The sequence below is a fragment of the Sarcophilus harrisii genome, chromosome 2 (genome assembly GCF_902635505.1).
Source record: "Sarcophilus harrisii chromosome 2, mSarHar1.11, whole genome shotgun sequence".
In the NCBI taxonomy this organism is placed as follows: Eukaryota; Metazoa; Chordata; class Mammalia; order Dasyuromorphia; family Dasyuridae; genus Sarcophilus; species Sarcophilus harrisii.
This window is the reverse complement of record NC_045427.1, coordinates 142337265-142357343: the sequence shown is the minus strand read 5'-3', so window position 1 is coordinate 142357343 and position 20079 is coordinate 142337265. Positions and strand designations below refer to the sequence as shown.

Here is a 20079-nt window from a genome sequence, read left to right as displayed (position 1 = left end):
CCCTAGTTCTCCCCACTCCTTCTTTCCTTTCTCCTCCTCCCTATCTTTCTGTCTCTTTCTCTGTCTCTCCCTGAGTCTGTCTGTCTATCTCTGTGTGTGTATGTGTGTATACACCTTATAGGATTAAGTAAATATTAACATTTTAAATATGTGATTTATTAACGATGAAATCAATAATAAAACAAAGTCTTCTAACTGATCTCCCTGCTTCAGATTTCTTATAACTCTAATCCATCTTAGTTACCAAGGTGATTTTTCTAAAACATATACTTGATAATGTCCTTTTCTCCTCACCCCATCTCAAATTCATTTAATGAGCTCTAGTGGTACCCTGTTACTTCTAGGATTGAATATATAATTTTTTTTGTTTGACATTTAAAACTCTTCACAATCTACCCTCTTCCTTCCTTTTCAGTCTTCTAATACTTTATTCCTCTCCTTGTAATCTAGGAGCCCACCAGCTTATCTACAATTTTAATACTACATCTCCCACCACTTCAACTTTGCAATGGCCCTTTGTCTAGAATACTCTGTCCTCTCTCCTTGGTTTTCCTGGTTTTCATCATCTACAGATTGTCTTTGCGGGTACAAAACTGGGCTAATATGTTTATAGTTATATTTATGGCTACATATGTTTATATGCATGTATGTGTCCATACACATATGTAATGAATATGTATGTATGTGTGTATGTATATGAATGGTGGCCAGGCAAGGGTATAGTTGTGGTAACAATCATGGTAATTTAATCCTTAGGGAAATTAATTAACATACCTTTGACTAGAACCATGGAACAATGGTATTTTAATTATTGAATCTACAGGAAAAGATGGAAAGAGGGGACATTGATGGCAGAGAGAATGGCAAGATGGTGGGTGACAAAATGCAATGTGAAATGTGGTCTCAATCTGATTAGCTATAATGTTTTAGTTAAGTTTATGTTTATTGATCAAGGCAGCCTGAGAGACAGTATAGTATGAAGGAGCTAACACTACATTTGTGGCCAGAATTCCTATATTTTAAACCCAGTTCTATGTTTATAAGTCTCAGTTTCTTTCTCTGGAATACAAGGGATTAGATTAGAAAATCTTTAAGGACTTTTCTAGTTCTAATTGCTAAAAATCTAAGTAAGAAATATCATGATGAAGTAGATGGAACTTTAAGTCAAGAATGTTTGGGTTTAAGTTCTGCTGTGAAACATTTAGCTGTGAGAAATAAAGAAAATAAACCACTTTATATCTCTAAGCCTTAGTTTCTTTATCTGCAAAATGGGGTTAATAATGTCTATCATATTCACCTCACAGAATTGTTGTGAAGCAGTGGAATATCTGCAAAATATTATGTAAAGTGCTATATAAATCATTATTGACATTTGCTGTTAACCATTTTCAGTCATTTCTGACCCTATTTAGGGTTTTCATTCTTTTTTGAAGTTTATTTTCCCCAGTTGCATGTAAAATAACAATACATTTTTGTTTATACGTGTACGTTCATGTTTTAAAAACATATTTCCTGAAAAATTACAACAAAATGGAAAACTATAAATGAAAAAAAAAAACTAGAAGAAAAAAAAGCAAAGATGGTATATGTTGACTTACATTCTATCTCCATATTTCTCTTTCTGGATGCAGATGGTGTTTTCCATTCAAAGTTTTTTGGGATTGCCTTGGAATCACTGTACTGCTGAGAAGACCCAAATATTTCATTATTTTCATATACCATAACTTAGGAGAGCCATTCTTTACTTGATGATGATCTACTTATTTTCTGATTCTTTGCCACTACAAAAAGAGCTGCTACAAACTTTTAGCATTTTACAGATGAAGAAACTGAGGCAAACAAGATTAAGTGACTTGCCCAGAGTCACACAGTTAATGTCTGAGACCAGATTTAAACTCAGGAAAGATGAGTTTTCTTGACTTCAGGCCTGCCCTGGCACTCTATTCATTGTCATCTTACCCTACCCTTAAAGACATTTGGGTGTCTCAATAGTCTTAGTGAAGTTTTAAGTTTGACTACTTATTCATCAGAGAATTCCTTTGCAACCATACAGTGTCTTTACAATTGCTCTCTTTTTTTAATGAGAAAATTTTCATTTGTGCCATCAATTTGTTATTCTTGAGGCTTCCATTCTCTTTTAAGCTAAATTCTCTTGCAGAATCATGACATGTTTGAAAGCTACAAAGAACTTAAATTTAAGATACTTTAAAATAGAACTAAGACTTTTGGGACATCATAATATCATTAATGTCAATTATTTCTATGATGGCAACATTTTATACCATAATAAGAAATTAAGTTTAAACTTTAGTGTCCCTTCTCATCCTTTCAAGAGAGAATTCAGTGATGAACTGTTACTCTAGAATAGGAATAGCTGGCAAAAACCTCTCTTAGATCAAGTTATGGGATAGAGAAAAGACCTTGAAGAAGGAGGTGATATCAAAATGATTGGGAGAAAAGTAGCAGAGGCTGTTAAAGACTGACTCTACAGGCAGCTAGATGGCACAGTGAATAGAGCACCAGCCCTGAAGTCAGGAGGACCTGAGTTCAAATCTAGTCTCAGACACTTAATACTTCATAGCTACATTACCTTGGGTAAGTCACTTAACCCTAATTGCCTCAGCAAAAAAAAAGAAGGAAAAAAAAAGAAATACTAAAGACTGACTCTATTCCATCTTCAATTCTCTAGAGGTTGACCTTGCCACTAGATGTTTCAAAAGCTCAGCTTGTTATTGGCTATTTGGGAAGAGATTTTGTGTCTCATGTTGTCTCAGTCCAAGAACAGAAAATGATACCCTTCTCCACTTCCAAATAGGAAGACTCACCAAGTCAAAGCACTCTGCCCCACTGAATGAGGAGGAAATATGCCTCTGATATGTCTAGAGGTCTTTCTCAGGATTCTATCCTAGTACTTAAGTGTTTATCAATGTAGTCAGTGATTTAAATCAGGTCTTCTTAGACTTTTTCTACTCACAATCCCTTTTTGCCCGAGAAATTTTTATATGACCTCTGGCATATAGGTATACAAGTCAAACATTTACTGATAATACATCACAATTTTGCAACCCCCACATTCAGTTAATATGCCCTCACCATAGTTTAAGAAACTTTAGTTTAGATAAAGATCTAAGTAGTATCAGATTAGTCAAGAACTGAAAGGGACAACCAGTCAATAAATAGCATTATAGGATCACAGATTTAGAGCTGGAAGGGACCATAGTGGTTGTGCAATTCCAACCCCTTATTTTGCAAGCGAGAAAATGGAGGCCCAAAGAAGTACTCTAATTTATAGGAGGTCACACAGGTAAGAAGCATGAAGATTTGAACCCAAGTCCTCTGATTTTAAATTAATTGCTCTTTCTACTGTATTACAAAGAACTGAGAATAAAAAAGAACTTGACAGACTAGAAGAGTTGATCACTTCTAATAAGATTAAGTTTAAGATCAGTTCACAACTTCATTAACAATACAACAATACACACCAATACATTAGTATCCCAGTTTCCCCACCTCCCCTACAACATTATCATTATCTTTTCCTGTCATTTTAGGCAATCTGATAGGTGTGAGCTGGTATCTCAGAATTGTTTTAATTTGTATTTCTCTAATCAACAGTAATTTAAAGCAGGTTTTTCATATGACTAGAGATGGCTTTGATTTCTTCATCTAAAAATTGTCTGTTCATATCCTTTGACCATTTATCAATTGGGGAATGACTTTTATTCTTATAAATTTGACTTAGTTCTCAATATATTTTAGAAATAAGGTCTTTATCAGAAATACTGACTGTAAAAATTATTTTCCAGCTTTCAGCTTCCCTCTTAATCTTGGATGCATTGGTCTGTTTATGCAAAACTTTTTAAATTTAATTTAATCAAAGTTATCCACTTTGCATTTCATAATATTCTCTAATTCGTTTTTGATCATACATTCCTCCCTTCTCCAAATTTCTGATAGGTAAACTACTCCAAGTTTAAGTAAACTTTTTTTCTTAGAGTATCACTCTTTATGCCTAAGTCATGTATCCATTTTGGCCTTATTTTGGTATAAGGTATGAGATGTTGACATGTGGCTAATTTGTAATATACAATTTTCCAGTGTTCCTAGCAAGTTTTTTCAAATAATGAGTGTAAGATTGTTTAGTAAAAAGAAATTGGATTAAAATAAATTATAGAAGTACAAGATATGAGAGGGGGAATGAATGGGTAGCCCTTCATGTAAAAAAGATGAATCAACAGAAATCCAGTGGGGCCGAGTGCTTTGACTTGGTGAGTCTTCCTCTGTGGAAGTGGAGGAGGAACAAAGTTTGTCATTTTATATTATATTAAAAGAAATATAATATCCTTTTCCAAGAGAGTGAACAAGAGTCCATATTTTACCATATACTATACATATATCTGGATTGTTTTGTTTAGTTACAAGGACCACAAGAATATTAAGAATCTAGAGCATGAACACAGGGCAGTGACAAAATGGTGGAGGTATCCTAAATAATGTCATATAAAAAGACACTGAAAAATTTTGGAATATTGAAGGGCCAAGATGTTTAAGCTAGAAAAGAGTTTTAGGATTGACATAATAATTTTTGAAGAGCTGTCATAGTAGAAAAGAAAAATATTTTACCAAGGTCCAAAGGGAAGAATAGTGACTGATGGGTATAAGTTACAGAGAAACAAATTTTAGTTTTACATCAGGAAAACAATAGAGGTATCCAAAAGTAGAAAGAACTGCCTTGGTTTATATGCCTGGAGCCAGAAAACTTGGACTTTAGATTCTATTTACCAGTGATTAGGCTGATTGCATCAAGCCCAAAACATGTCAAAGCCTCATAAATGAGATACATAATCATTCAAAAGGACTCACTTTAACTATTCACACTGGAAAAATCTAAGTGAATGAAAGATACCTATCATCCAAATCATAAGATTAAGTTTCACAGACATTGCATAGTCTGTTCAATTAGGACCTACACCTTGGACAGAGACCACAAGTGTATATTGAATTAAGCCCAGAATTAAAAGGCAAGAGGAAAGTTCCAGTGGAGGTGGAAGAGGAGGGAGGGAGGAGGAGAATTATCTTTTGGGTGGCCATGCATAGTTTGGAGCTGGCCAGGAAGAAATTTCGGGTAGACATACTCAATAATCTGCCAATAAAAATCCCAAAGGAAAGCCTTCAACATGCTTGATTCATACCCTAAGGTGAATTTATTCTTAGTGGCTATGTTTGAAGGTTGGAATGAAATGGGGAGAATTAGAGCCAGTGAAATCAATTAAGTGATCATTGTAATAATACAGACAAGTGGTAACAAGAGTCTAATATAGGATAATGCTTTGTATGAATAGAAAAAAAAAAGGGGAAGATGCAAGCAATATTATGGAAACTGAAATGACAAAAATTGGCAACTGATTGAATTTATAGGATGAAGGGGAGAATGAGAGAGAAGAGAATGTCAAAGTTGTGAATGTTGTTGACTAAAAGAATGGTGGCCCTTTAAACAATAAATGGAAACTTCAAAGGATAATGAGTTTAGAGAGAAAGAAAATGAGTTCTGTTCTCAGTTTGGTGTATACATGGGACCTCCAGTTTGAAATGTCCAGTAGATTATTAGAGATGTTTGGCTGGAACTTAGGAGAGAGAGTAAAGAGATTTCATTTTTTGAGTTATCTGTATAAATAGGATAATATATCATCAGTGTATAAAAGAAGTAGAAATAAAATGCCATATAAAGTCTTTGGGGAGAAAATGTATTACTAACAGTGGGAATCAGGGAATGTTTCTTGAGAAGGTAGCATGGAAAACCCAGAAATTTTAGGAGAGAGTGTTCTAGGCACAGGAAACAATATAAGCAAAGATGTGGAGCCGGGAATGTCCAGTGTTTGTAGGGAGGATGAAGAATAGATTGATTTGACTAAAGCATAGTTTATCTGGAAGAGAGTAATAGGGGATATATTAGTGACAAATTAGTATCATAACTGGAGATATATTAGTGTCAAATGACTGCCAAGGAAAGGGCATCACTGAAAGTCTTTGAACAGAGAAGTAGCACTGCCAGGCTGCTGAACACAACTTTTCCTTACCTTTCTCACCTTTCTTTCTCCTTTGATGAATCTTCATTGCAATCAGACCCACTGTGGATATCCCTAAAGACTCCATACTGGGACCTTTTTATCTGTTCTCTTGCCTGATGATCTCATCAGTTCTCATTAGTTAAATTATCATCTCTATGCAGTTGACTCTCAGATCTATTATATCCAGCCCTGTTCATCTCTTATTTTCCCCTATCACCACCTTTGGTCACATATAATTTTTACTTTTACAATATCTTTCCTATGCTTTATCATCTCTCTACTCGTACAGTTGCAAGCCTAATACAGGCTTTCACTTAGACTATTGTATTGGTCCCCTTTCCCCAACTCTCTTTCGCCCCTGGTGCATCCTGAATCTAGATGCCAAAGTTATTTTCCTAAAATTCTGATCCTGTCACCCTTTTACTTAATAAATTCCAGTGTCTCCTTCTTACTTCTAGAATTGACAGTTCTCTACCATTTAAAACTCTTTACAATCTATACCCATCCTTTCATTCCCAGTGTTTTTAATACTTTATTCCCTTCCAAATATCCTATAACTCAGCTATATCAGTCTTCCTGTACATGGCCATCTTCATGACATCATTTGCCACTCTCCTTTCCCCCATATCTATCAAAGAAACACCCTTTCTCTTTGTCAATCCCTCCTCTACGCTGTCCCCTTTGGTTGAAATACTCTCCTCATCTCTGCCTAACTTCTTCCCTGGCTTTCTTCAAATCTCATCTTTTGCAGCAGACTTTTCTTGGGCCCTCCCCACCCCTCCCCAACCCACTCCACCCCACCCTGCTAATTTTTTCTCTCAGAAATTACTTTTTATCTACTCATACATAGTCATACACACATGTATATATGTATGTCTGTATGTGTGTGTGTGTATATCACAAATAGGTGTGTGTATTTGTATAGGCTCCCTGATCAGCTGTAGGGTTTGTGGAACTCTTGTAACAGACAGAATGTTAGGGATGATGGGTACGTCATTCTGTTTTCATAAGATTTTGATCTCTATTACAGCTATTGTGTATTTTAAAGTGATTTATTCAATATAGCTTAGATATTATAAATACTTTGTATGTTGACATCTATTATAGATGTTGTTCCTAATTTTAAAAAAATGAACTGATGCTATATTTTGGCAATTGTAAGCAATAGTTTGTCTGTGATGATAACAGTGCAATTCAGTATTCTTTACTGGTTGTATAGTGGTTGTTATTTTTATGATAATAGGATAAGAAGAGGGACTAGATTTATGATTTTATTGCTATGTAGAATCCCCAGATGAGGAAATTCCCTCTACTAATGCAGGGAGCAGCTATTCTGCAACTTATATTCTTAGAGATTTATATAAAGCACCGAGAGTTTTAAGTGACTTGTTCAGGATCCCACAAGAGTCATTACTTGAATCAGGTTTTCCTGACTTTCTATCCCTTGGATTACACTTGATCTTCCATCTCTAAGTCAGTCCTCTTACCATTTGACTAAAAGCATCTCTGAAACTTCTATATGAAGAAGAGCTTAAGGTCACACAGCAAGTATATTCCAGAGGCAGGATTTAACTCTGGGTCTTCCTGTCTTCAAGTGCAGTTCTCTCACCAACATGCTATTCTGTTTCACTGATCTTTACTGTTGTTATTATTCTTACCACTGTTAGGAAGATCATGGCACATGGTATGAAACTGGCTAAGCACAAAGGATAAGTTGTAGAAAGGATGGGAGGACAGAAGGTATCTCAGATTTCACTAAACTCCAAGATTCTTGGACTTGCTTTCTAGTATGCCCTTTTCTACCACCTTTTTACTGTGACTAGAATAATATTCTGCATTTTATGGTATTAGAACTCCCTGAGAGCCTTCCCTTGCCCCTTTTCTTTATATTCCTAGCAAAACACATAAAGAATGTTTGACATATAGTAGTTATTTAATAAATCCTGGTTAACTACCTGGTATTGAATGAGACTCTGAAATGAATTTTATTTTTATATCTTTGTTCCAGAAATAACAAAAATCCCACACGTGTCCATATCCAGTGCCTGAGATCAAGTTAATTCAATAAGCATTTATTAAGTACCCATCAACCAGTATACCTAGTGCTTGGGATGCAAGAAATGCAAAAATATTTCCTGCTCTCAAGGGACTTAAAATCCCATAAGGAAGACAACTTGTTAGATCATATTTCTGATTTTGAAAAAAAGAATTAAAAGAGGTGCCAAATTGAGTAATGGTGAGTTTTCAACAATGTTCTTACCTTATTGTTTGTAGGTATTTTCTCCTAAATTTCAGAATCCTCCCCTTCCACCACTGTCCCCTCTTTTTTAAACTGTGTCTTTCAATATTCAAAATGTTGGGAGGGGAGAGCTGAAGGAAGGAATATTTACCTATCCATATAACATCTAATATTATCTAACTAAAACAGCTATTTCACTCCTCTTTCTGAATATGACACACATCCCTATACAACAATGCAGTCACAGCTGGGTAGGCATTCGGTGCTGCTTAAACAATAATGCTGAGGCAGAGAAAATGTGATCATCTAATGATGTTACGGAACTTTACAACATAATTTCTCCTCTAATTGGTGTTCAGGCTTAGTCATAGCATAGTCTGATGTAATTATGCATAAATAGAAGTGAAAATAGTGTGAGATTAACTAGCTAGTTTCTATAGATTGTTTCAAGCTTCTACAAAAAAGATTTTTTTTTTCTCTCAAACTTATGATTAGATCTACATGGGGAAGTCCTAGTATGGAAATTCCCTCCACCAAAACAGATCAGCAAGTCATCTGTAATTTATAATCTTAGAGAGTTACCTAAATTGTTAATGCTGTAAAGTTACCCATACATATAACCTGTAAAAAAAAGGCTATTAAAAAAAAAAGAGAGAGAGAGTTGCCTGGGCCAACAAGAGGCTAAGTGATTTAGCTAGTAAGTGTCAAAGGAAGGACTTGAAGTTAAGTCTCACTGATTCTAAAAACAACTTCCTCTCTTGTCTATCTAGAAAGAAAGTTATCCAATTAATATCTAATATATAAATTGTTTTGTTTATAATGAATTATTTTCTGACTCTTATGGAACCAATAATTTGGCTGCTTTGAAATCTCTAAACTTCATGCCCTTGGACACCACTCTGTGAATCTGGGGGATTATATACAGACTCACAGTTTTGTGGTAGTCCTGCATTTGTAGCATCCAAACCCCTGAAGTCCTTCTTCTCCATCCTTCTCCATCTAAATTGCTTAATATGTTAAGAACCTTAAAGCTGTTTCTGGGGCCCCATTATCATGAGAGGCCAGCAAGAAACTCAAGCTGAGCTTAGATTTACCTTTGCCTATTAAGAAAGGACTACTAAGTAAATAGATGGTATCAACAGTAGGGGAGGAGAAAGGGCAGTAGTTTTAATCTATGGAAGAACATAGGCTATTTTCTTTTCATTTCTTTTTTTTTTTTTTTTGAACACAGGCTATTTTCAGACACTTAAACAGTACTTATTTCCATGCAAACAATTACATTCTAATTACAAATAATTCTTAGGAGACCTGGCAGGACTATTGTTATTTGGTAGTATTTGGTAACCATTGTTAATGTTACTCTAATAGTCACTTGAATTCAATTTTTTTAAAAAAGGCATTGTCTCTTAAAATCATTCATTTATATATTTATATTACATATATAATATATAAGTATATATATGTATATATACATATATATATACACACTTAAGATTTTCAAAGAGCTTTACAAACATTATCTCATTCGATCCCTATAAGATGGGTATAATTATTGTTTCCATTTTATAGATGAGAAAATTGAGCCTCACAGATATTGAGTGATTTGGACAGAGTCACAGAGCAACTAAGTATTTGACCACTATTCCAAACCCAGGTCTTCCTGAATACAATTTAAAAGCCTCATCTACTAGGTATACATATGATATGTGGTTAAGACATGGTTCCTGCCCTCAGAGAAGTTGGTCTATTAAGGTCCACACATAAAACATAATAACACATTAAAATATTTAAAGGGGCCACAAATAAAGTTCTATATGAGGTCCAGAGTGAGGGAAGAAGTCATTACATAGATATATAGAAAAGGTAACTTTTGATTTAAGATTTTTAAAATAGATAATAATTCAACAGGTTGATATGGTGCAAGTTGATATGGTGCAGGTTTGATACAGTGTGAGAGAACATTTCAGGTATAATTGCTGAAACTTCATTTCATAGGATTCATAAGATTTTAGATTTGGAAGAGGCAGCAGAAATTATCCTAGCTTTTGTAACATAGACACTTTGGGAAGTTTAGGAAAATCTATAACCTTGTTGGAAGAATATTTTTAAATGCATAAAATGAAATGTATTGGATTATAAAATAAATCAATTGTATTGAAAAAATATTAAGTATTTTAAAAATATATTTTATGGTTGAACAAGAGCAGGAGTATATACACATGTATGTATAGGTGTGTATATACAATATATATGTGTATACGTATACACATATGCTCACATTTATAAATATATGTACCCATGCATAGCTACATATACACATATGTACACACATCACACACATGCCCTTATTGGTCTATACATATATATATATATATATATATATATACCCATGCATGTGTCTGTACACATGTAAAAATGTGTGTATATAAAGGCCTTGGACTCCCTGAAATTTATTCAAGGGTCTGTGGACCCTAGGTTAAGAGTTCTGCTCTAGTTCAATCCCCTTATCTTGCAGATAAGAAAATTGAGGTTCAGGAAAGTAAAACGGCATGTCCAAGGTAATGCATCATTTTTTGAAACAACATTCTATAATTCACTCTACAAATTCAGGCTTTTCACTTCTCTCTTGCAAGTTGTATAACTTAGTGGAGTTTTATTAAACTATGAAGATATTATTTTAAGACATGTTTTATGCCACAAAGTTGAAGACAGTAATTAAAATCACTATTCAAAAATCTTTAAAAGGTGATTCAAGACATTCAAGTGTGTATAATATCCACTAAGCCAGAACATTATTATCTAGCTCTGAGTTATTTATATTAGAAAAAAATAAAAAAAAGATTCATTAGAAAATAATCAAAAGATCTAGTTAGTTCATAATGACCTGATATTTTCCTTCTGGAAAGTGAGTCTTCCTTTTGGCAGAAATGCCCATTGTTCTGCCTCTTTTAGTGTTTGTATATTTCTTCTGACCCACTCAATCAGTTTTGTATGTTTGAATACTTATTCTACTTTCCCAAATGCTCTTGGACGGGGTGATATAGCAGTGGAGTTGAATCTGCTGCCAAATATACAGTAAGTTATCAACTATGGTTAATGGATTTTATGGTTGTTGGTGACAAATTGTTTATCTTAGATTGCTCCCCCAACATCTCCATCTTCCATGAATCTTCACTGAGTTCTAGCCATGGAAATTCATTTCAGTATTACTGAAGAAAATTTTAGAGCTAGAAGAGACAGAACTGCTGAAACACAATATCCCAATGTTGGAAGGATTTTCCAAAACCATCTAATAACCTCTTCTTAAACAAGAATCACTGTCAAAACATACCAGACAAGTAGCCATTTAAATTTTGATTAAGGATACCCCATGAGGGGAAACCCATTGCCTCCCTTTGAGTAGCTTTCATTTTTAAAATCCTTTCTCTTAACTGTAGCCTATGTTTGCCAATTTGTAACTTCCATCCATTACTCTTCATCATGCCCTGTGGGACATATGAGAAATCTTAAATACTGGAAAGAGGGGAAGCTGTCATGAACCTCCTCCCCAAACTCCAAGCTACACATCCTGAGTACCTCTTCTCACACAATATAAACTTGAAATTCTCACCATCCTGATTTTTTTCCTCTAAATGTTCTTTAACTTCTTCAAAATTCTCCCTGAAATATGTGCTCCATATTTCTGACAACAAAAAACAAAGCAAAGAACAGCTGGACTATCTCTTGTCTAGAATGGCAACTGAAAGATGGTATAGTGGGTAGAGCACTGGATTTTGAGTCAGGATGGACTAGAGTTCAAATCTGGCTTTTGACACTTACTAGATTTGTGTCCTAGTCACTTAACCTCTTTTTATCTAAGTCTCCTTATCTGTGAAATGGCCAGAATAATAGTGTCTACCTCTAGAATTAAATAAGATCATTGAAAAATCACACACATGTATTATTAGCATATAGCACATAGTAAATACTATATAAAAGTTATTTATTATTATGTTACTAATTTTTTAAAAAAGGTTTTATTTTTCAAAATACATGCAAAGATAGTTTTCAACATTCACCTTTGCAAAATCTTGTGTTCCAATTTTTTTCTCTTTCTTCTCCTTTCCCCCCTTCCCAAGATAGCAACCAATCTGATATAGGTTAAACATGTGCAGTTCTACATTATGTTAGCTATTATCGGTATACCTGAAGATTATATTAATTCCTTGGCTGCTGTAATAATATACTTTTGGCTCATGTGGAGCAAATAGTATGCTAAAAACCCGATATTTTATTCAGAACTTCTCTGATGTTATCCTTCTTCTACTCCAAGAGATTTTGAGGCTACCAAGAGTATGACTGCCTTTATCCCTATTTTATTTCATTTCATTCACTTGGCTTAGTGTTCTAGGCTGTCAAGATACTTCAGTCTCCTATTATTTGATGTATTTACTTTTCCTCCAAGCTTTGTAAAAGCTCCACATCTGATAAGCTCATCCTCAACATCTTCATCCGGGTCATTAGTAATGTTAAATAACATAGGATCAAGCAGAAAGACCTAAAACACTCCACTTCTAAACTGAAATTAAAGAATTAATGACCATTCTTTGTGTCCAGTTATTCAACCAGTCTCAAATGCATCCAACTCCTCTGCTTTCCATTTCCCTTCACACAAGAATAGTAGGACAAAAGTTATCAAATGTTTTATTCAAAATCCAGATAACTCAGATATAGCATCCCTTTAGTCTAGCAGTCTTGTCATCCTAGAGAAAAAAGGAAATGAAATTAGTCTGGTGTAAGCAGATCTTGATGAAGTCATGTTAACTCTTTATGATTACCATTCCCTTTTTTCAATTTTCACTGTCTATGAGAGGTCATGCAGTCCAATTTCCTCATTTTACAGATGAGTAAACCAAGGCCTCAAAGAAAATGTAATTTACCTAAGATGATACGGCTAGTCAGTGCCAGAGTAGGTTAAAGACCCTGATCTCTTATCTTTTTTTATGATGTTCTTTCTATCATATTGATGCAGAAAAACAATTTGTTCATGCACACATGATTAACAAGAAAGAAAATCCAGGTTTAAAACTTAATAGGAAAAATTATCAACCTTTTTTTCCTTACTATTCCCCTGCTCTTCATTAGCACAAATGAATAAAAATTAATATTAGTAATGACCTGTGGACTCTTTTGATATCCTGCTGCCTCCTATCCTTTGAATGTCTCTTTGAATGGTGACAAGCCAATAGTATGACAAGCCATAGTCAGTCTTTCACAGAGTAGTTGCCACCATATGAGGTGAGGGCTTGAAGAAGTTCCTCCTCTCCAACTCCACTATCCTAATTTGGTTCCTTTCCCCCCAGTTTAATTCAACAAATATTTATTATGTAGCTACTATGTCCATGGAACTTGCTAAGTGTTGCGAATACATTTTATACAATATAGACACATTTCCAAAGGAATTTATATTTCATTTGTGATGATGAAAGTTATAATAATAATATTTAACATTGAAATAGTGTGCCAAATGCTGTGCTAAGAAAAATCCTTTGAGTTAGATGCTGTTATTTTCCCCATTTTTATAGATAAGAAAACTGAGGCAAACAAAAGCTGAGTGACTTGTTCAAGATCTCATAGCTGGTAAATGTATGGGGCTGGATTTGAATTCAGTTCTTCCTAACTCCAAGCCCAGTACTCTATTCATGCATACCTAGCAGTAATTAAAATACATACATACCTACATATATAGATATGAAAAATGTGTATGAAAACATATACATATGTGTACCTATATTTTCATACTTATTTCATTAATACCTTCACAACAAACCTTGATGGAAGATACTACAGATATTATCCTGTTTTATAGATGAAGAAATGAGCTCAAAGAAATTAAGTGATTTGACTCTGACTACATAGCTAGTAAATGTCAGAGGTAGGATTTAAATCCTTTGCCCATAAACCCTATGACAGATTAAGAAAAGGCTTCTAACCATTTAGACCTGAATCTAGATTTAATAAGAATATTACCATATTACTTGTGTGTATGTGACTCCCAAATACCCTTTCTACTACCAAGTTCTATGCTGAGAGAAGAATATATGATGTGGGAGAGGTAAGATGATGATGGAGCAAACAACTTTTGAAAAGAAAGTAGAAAAAATCATTGATGACAAATTTCCCGGTTTTACGTAAGGACTTCCCTCCTCAAAATTCCCTGAATTCAATTTGAATTGTACCAAGGGGTGATCCTGAATTTAACATAATAGAATCATAAACCAGAGCTCAAAGAGCCCTTTGAGATCATTTTGTCCCTAAGTATCCAACATGGAGCCTGCCGACCAGATGGGATCCCCTCAACCCTGAAGTGTAGCCCACCAGAAATTCTTAGCAAAATAATTTTAGCTATTTAGCTAGCCCACATGAAAGCATAGCAAGATCAGTGGGGGCTCACCACTTTACTTGCCACTACTGCTGTGCTGCTTATTGCCTCTAACAAACTTATATCAATTAGTAATGTTAACTCAGGTTGAATATAATTAAATTCATGAAGTCTAATGACATATAGATTTCTAACCACATGAGGGAATGAAAAAGCCTGAATTCCCATCTCAATAACAAAGTGAAAACAAAAAGTTGAAATAACTTCTCCACAGTCACACAATTAGCAAAATTTTGACTGCTAACTCAGTGTTCTTTCCCCTTTTTCTTGTTACCACTCATAACATTCTGGTGTCAGTCCGAAATGGGAAATAAGTATTCTTTTCCTTAGATTCTAGACTGGTATTTTAGCTTATGACCCAGAACTTAAGACCTCAGAGACTCACATCTAAACAATACAAAAAAAAGAAGTAAAAGCAGCCAAGTTTAAAACATTGCTAGGACGCCATGTATTCTAATCATTATAAAGCAGAACGTGTTTCATTTGGTTAATTGGTCACAGGGGCCAATGAGTTAGCCTTTGCAAAAGACATCCAGAGGAGCCAAAGAATTATTTCAAAAACAAATTTTTGGCAAATGAACTGTGATGAGTATTTGTGAGAAGTTATTTTGGGGGATAACATTTTAATGCTGTGTTTTAATGAAAGAGTCATTTCAGTTTGAATATTAGTAAACACTTGTGTATAATCTTCTGTTGAAAGAAAAAGATGAGGAAAAAGGGGGAATAGAAGGAGAGAAATAGAGACAGAGAGACAGAGACAGAGATGGAGTGAGAGAGAGGGAAGAATATCCTAGGTCTCCTTTAAGAAGCATTCAACAAGATATTATCCTACCCACAAAATCTTTTCTTAGTTGTAAAGAGTAATTCTGATTGATGAAAATCAAACTACAATGGGAAACAATTGTTCATTTTGGGGAGCTGGGAATGAGAGTGAGAGAGATGGTTAGATCCTATGAAAGATTTCCTTTAATCTTTTTGAGGGCATGAAGTAGTGAGGATAGAATGAGAATGGGTAAAATCAGAACCTGGGGAAAGGCAGGAAGGGGAAAAAGAATAACAAAGGATGCAATTATATAGAATGGTTAGAGACTTGGTCCCATTTGCCACCTGCACCTTTACCCTCATATTTACCCAGTTTTTACTCTGACCTCATAAGATATTACAAACATGTCTGGGTGTAGAAAAGGTCTTCTCAACATTTTTGCCCCTTCTAAAATATCACCTATTTGTCAGTGTGAGAACTAAAGATAAACTTCATTAAGTCCCCAGTATGAACTAGAGGGACCAATACTAGGAAGCAAAGCCCCAGAATATGATAAATGCCAGAAAACAAATAATAATGATAGCTGTAGACATACAGCCAGGAATTCTTACTGTAGACATCTGACATAATATAGTAAACAAAATGGGGCCTTTTGAGGAGTTGTACTTGGTAAGATAGGAACACTTCAGATTTAGCATTAATAGTGAGCATGACATTGACATGACAATTATTGTATCCAGGGTATTGGATGAGGATCTAGAATACTTGAGTTATATTTACAATGCCTTTTTTGGTTTGTTTTGTCATCTTTGGTGGCTAGCAAAAAAAGTTTGCAAAATCATAAAATCATCTTATAATGAGAGAGGACCTAACTCAGAACCATATCATCCAAAGCATACTTGAACAAGAATCCCCGTTACAAGACCTAATAAGTGGTCAATAGCTCCTTTGATGGACTTCTCATTACCTTAGTTGGGGTTGGTGAGTGAGTGATGGAAACATAATATCCCAAAATAGACCATTCTATTTTTAGATAGTTTCAACTGTGAGATATTGAATATCTTCAAAATGTTTAATGCTTTTTAAATCAGTGTCTTGGATAAAAGCATTGATGACATACTTATTTAATTCACCAAAGGCATAAAACTTGGATAACTGCCATGTTGAATGATAGACCAGAGCTCCAGAAAAGACTTAGCATGGTCAAAGAATGAATCAAATTGATTGATATGAAACTTAGTAGGGATAAGTGTAAAGACAAATACTTAGATTTCAAAAATCAATTTCACAAATATAAAATGGGGAGACATGGGTAGATAGCAATTTGAAAAAAGTGGGGATTTTAGTGAACTGCAAGCTCAATGAGAGAGCATAAGTTTTGGGTAATTAATTTTAGGAGCATTTATATGGCAGAGAGCATCTAGAGGAAGCAACTAGACAGTGAAGGACATTCTTGCCACTTAATGTTGAATTCAGTTTGGTTTAGTTAGATATAAGGGACATGGCAGGCCATGATAGCTGTATTCAAATATTTAGAAAGTTTTACTGTAAAAGATTGGATTTATTCTACTGGACTCCAAGGGCAGAACTAGATATAGTAGCAAAAAATTGCAGAACAAATAGTGTTTCACATAAGGAAAAACTTCCCAACACTCAAAGCCATGGAAAAGCAGAATGGCTACTTCAGGATGGTGGAATTTTCCTCATTGTAAATTTTTTCAGTGAAGGCAGGACAGCTATGTTAGTTATAGAGGATGCTTGTTCATGAATAGGTTGAGTGAATGATCCTTTCGATAGATCGTTATCATCATCATCAACAATGACAAGCATTTATTAAATACCTACTTTTTGCTAAGCCCAGTAAGTAGTCCAGTTATACTAGGACTGAGCCCAGTAAGTAGTCCAGTTATACTAGGACTGCTGCACAGAGTCTGCACCATTACACAGAGACTATACCACCTGTTCTAACCACTGAGGACATAGAGACAAGTAAAAACAGTCCCTACCCTCAAGGAGCTCACAAGTCTAAGTGTAAGAGAAGACATATACAAGGTAATTCAGATGCTCTGATGATGGAATTCTATGAAAGATTGCTTGTAATGTGGGAATTCTTGTTTCCAAGCTCTAACTCCTCATTAACTGCCTCCAAGGGTCTCACTCTACTTACATTCACCAATTCTCAAACCCACTACCCTTCAATTCACATCAAAACCTCAAACTCTTAGGCAAAGGCTTTGCCTGAGAAATGATCTGGGGGTTTCCTGGAGTTTTTCACTCAATGATTTTCTCTGTCCTGGGTGTCAATCAGCCAAGCTAAATTGCTGATTCCTTCAGGCCATTTGTGCTCTGTAGGCTTTTTTGAAACCCCAGGTTGAACAAGAGATAAAGAAAAAATAAGAAATATCCTTGTGCTTATGAACATCTGGATGCTTTGAAAAAGAACATGTCAAAACTTCATATTTGAGACATTTTGAGAAAAAGAAGTGATTAATTAAGCACCTCTCCAAGGAGCTGATTAAGGATGTAGCTGTCTTCTCCCTTTTCTTTGATGCTCTCTCAGTCCTAGTATAACTGGACTACTTACTGGGCTCTGTATATAGCACTCCATTACCTTGGATGTCTAGGCAGCTAAGTGACATAGCGGATAGAACACTGGCTTAGGGTTCAAATATGTCCTTAAAAGTTTACTAGCTATGAAACCCTTGGCAAGTCTATTAACCATTGTCTATCTGTTTCTGTATCTGTAAATAAGGATATTATTAGCACCTACCTTCCAGAATTGTGGTGTGAATCAAATGAGATGATATTTGTATAGAGCTTTATACAGTGCTTGGCACTGTAAGTGCTTAATAAAGATTTGTTTCTTTCCTTTCCTTTTTCTTTCGCAAAGATTGTCCAGATTTAACTAAAATACCCTTTTTGCTCAACTATTTCTCTCAAGGGCCACTTCAATTATGAGGTCTTTTTCTTCTTTCCACCCCCAAATCATTAATAGTCCTCTTTTTCTAGAAATTACATTGTGTTTCTTTGGGTATACTTTGCATTTATTTATTGAGGTGCTCGGTATATCTAGCTTCCAGTTAAATGTAAGTTCTATGAAGTCAGGAACTGTTCCATTTTCCTCTTTGTAGTTCCAATTGGACATAATCAAGTCCCCTTCCTGTCAGATATTGGTGCAATCAGAGTAACCTAAGACCTTAATTTAACTATATTCTTTTGTACCTGTCTTAATCTTTGACACACTCCAGGAGGATTTATAATACTCTGCCCACATGCTTCTCCAAGGGATAGATGAATTACAGAAGTTATTTGGTCATTTAGACAGTAAGTATATGGGATTTCCTCCCCACCTAGACTCCCCTGGACTTTTCCACTATGCTCCAGAAAACTCCTTTTTATAGATCTCTTTAATTCTGAAACTCACAAATTTACACCACAGAATTGTTCTTTGCCCCTTCTGTCCTTCCCTCTGATTGAAAGGCAGAGGGTCCTTGCCAGAACTTCCCTTTAAAGAGAATGACTAGGCCAGCCATTTTTTTTTATTTCTCACCAAATTGCACTCCTCACTAATATTCACTGAGACTGAACAATCACCCTTTCCAGCTTCTTTTTATGTTTTGGCTTTTCCCATTAAAATAAGCTCCCTCATGGCAGAGACTGTCTTTTCTGTTACTTGTATTTATTTCCTTAGCACTCAGCACAGTGCCTATCACTTGATTGTTGTCCTTTGTTCTCTAAGAGGACCAAAATGACATCACTATGTTGGAGTTAATTTATAATGTGCCCCAACTGTGGTTGATCAGACCAATAAGAGCTTGGAATGCTCTGCCACAGATCCGACACAAATAGTCCCTATGAACATTTGGGGTGACTTCTATAACTTTGTGCATTTCTTCTGAATTAATTCATTTTTGCTTTGCTCTTCTCAGATAAGATCACAGCACCCAATGCCAGCATCATCCATGTCATACAATCAATTCTGAAGTTCTAAAGAGAGACCTTAAGAGTGTCCTTGTATCACTTTTTCTGACTACCTGGAAATGCTGTGTGACTTCTCCATAAAAGAGTCTTTTTGGTAAGTGTACATTTGGCATTCAAACAAGGTGGCCAGCCCAAAGGAATTGTGCTCTCTACGGTAGAGTTGGAATATTTGACAGTTTAGTTTGAGAAAGGACTTCAATATCTGATACTTTATCCTGCCAGATGATCTTCAACATCTTCCTAAGACAATTCAAATGGAAGCTATTCAGTTTCCTGGCTTAGTGCTAGTGTACTTAATAGGTACTTAATAAATACTTGAAGACTAATGGCTCACTTGGAAGCATCTTCTAGTCATTCTTCTCGATTCTGTCCCTTGCCCCTGTCTTTTCTTTACTCCCAATGTTCTTTCTTTGTTTACTTCTAAAGGTTCTGAGTTAGTGGAGAAAATAATAGTCTTAGAGTCAAGAGAGACCTAGATTCAAATCTTCCCTCTGATTCTTTTTTTATTATCTCACCTTAGGAAAGTCATTTACTCTCTTTTGGTCTCAATTTGTTAACTTATAAAATAATAACATCATAATAATGTGGGATTTACAGGATTGTTGGG

The 20079-nt window shown here is 35.0% G+C and overlaps 1 long non-coding RNA gene across 11 annotated transcripts in view; it reads left to right on the top strand.

The window, feature by feature from the left end:
- The window catches only part of LOC116421439, a 635315-nt gene that overhangs the window by 511963 nt on the left and 103273 nt on the right, over positions 1 to 20079 (top strand). For all 11 annotated transcript variants that reach the window (XR_004231803.1, XR_004231802.1, XR_004231799.1 and 8 more), the window contains 2 exons: positions 18740 to 18815; positions 19421 to 19566. This is a non-coding gene — a long non-coding RNA (uncharacterized LOC116421439). The remainder of the gene's footprint in view (positions 1 to 18739; positions 18816 to 19420; positions 19567 to 20079) is intronic.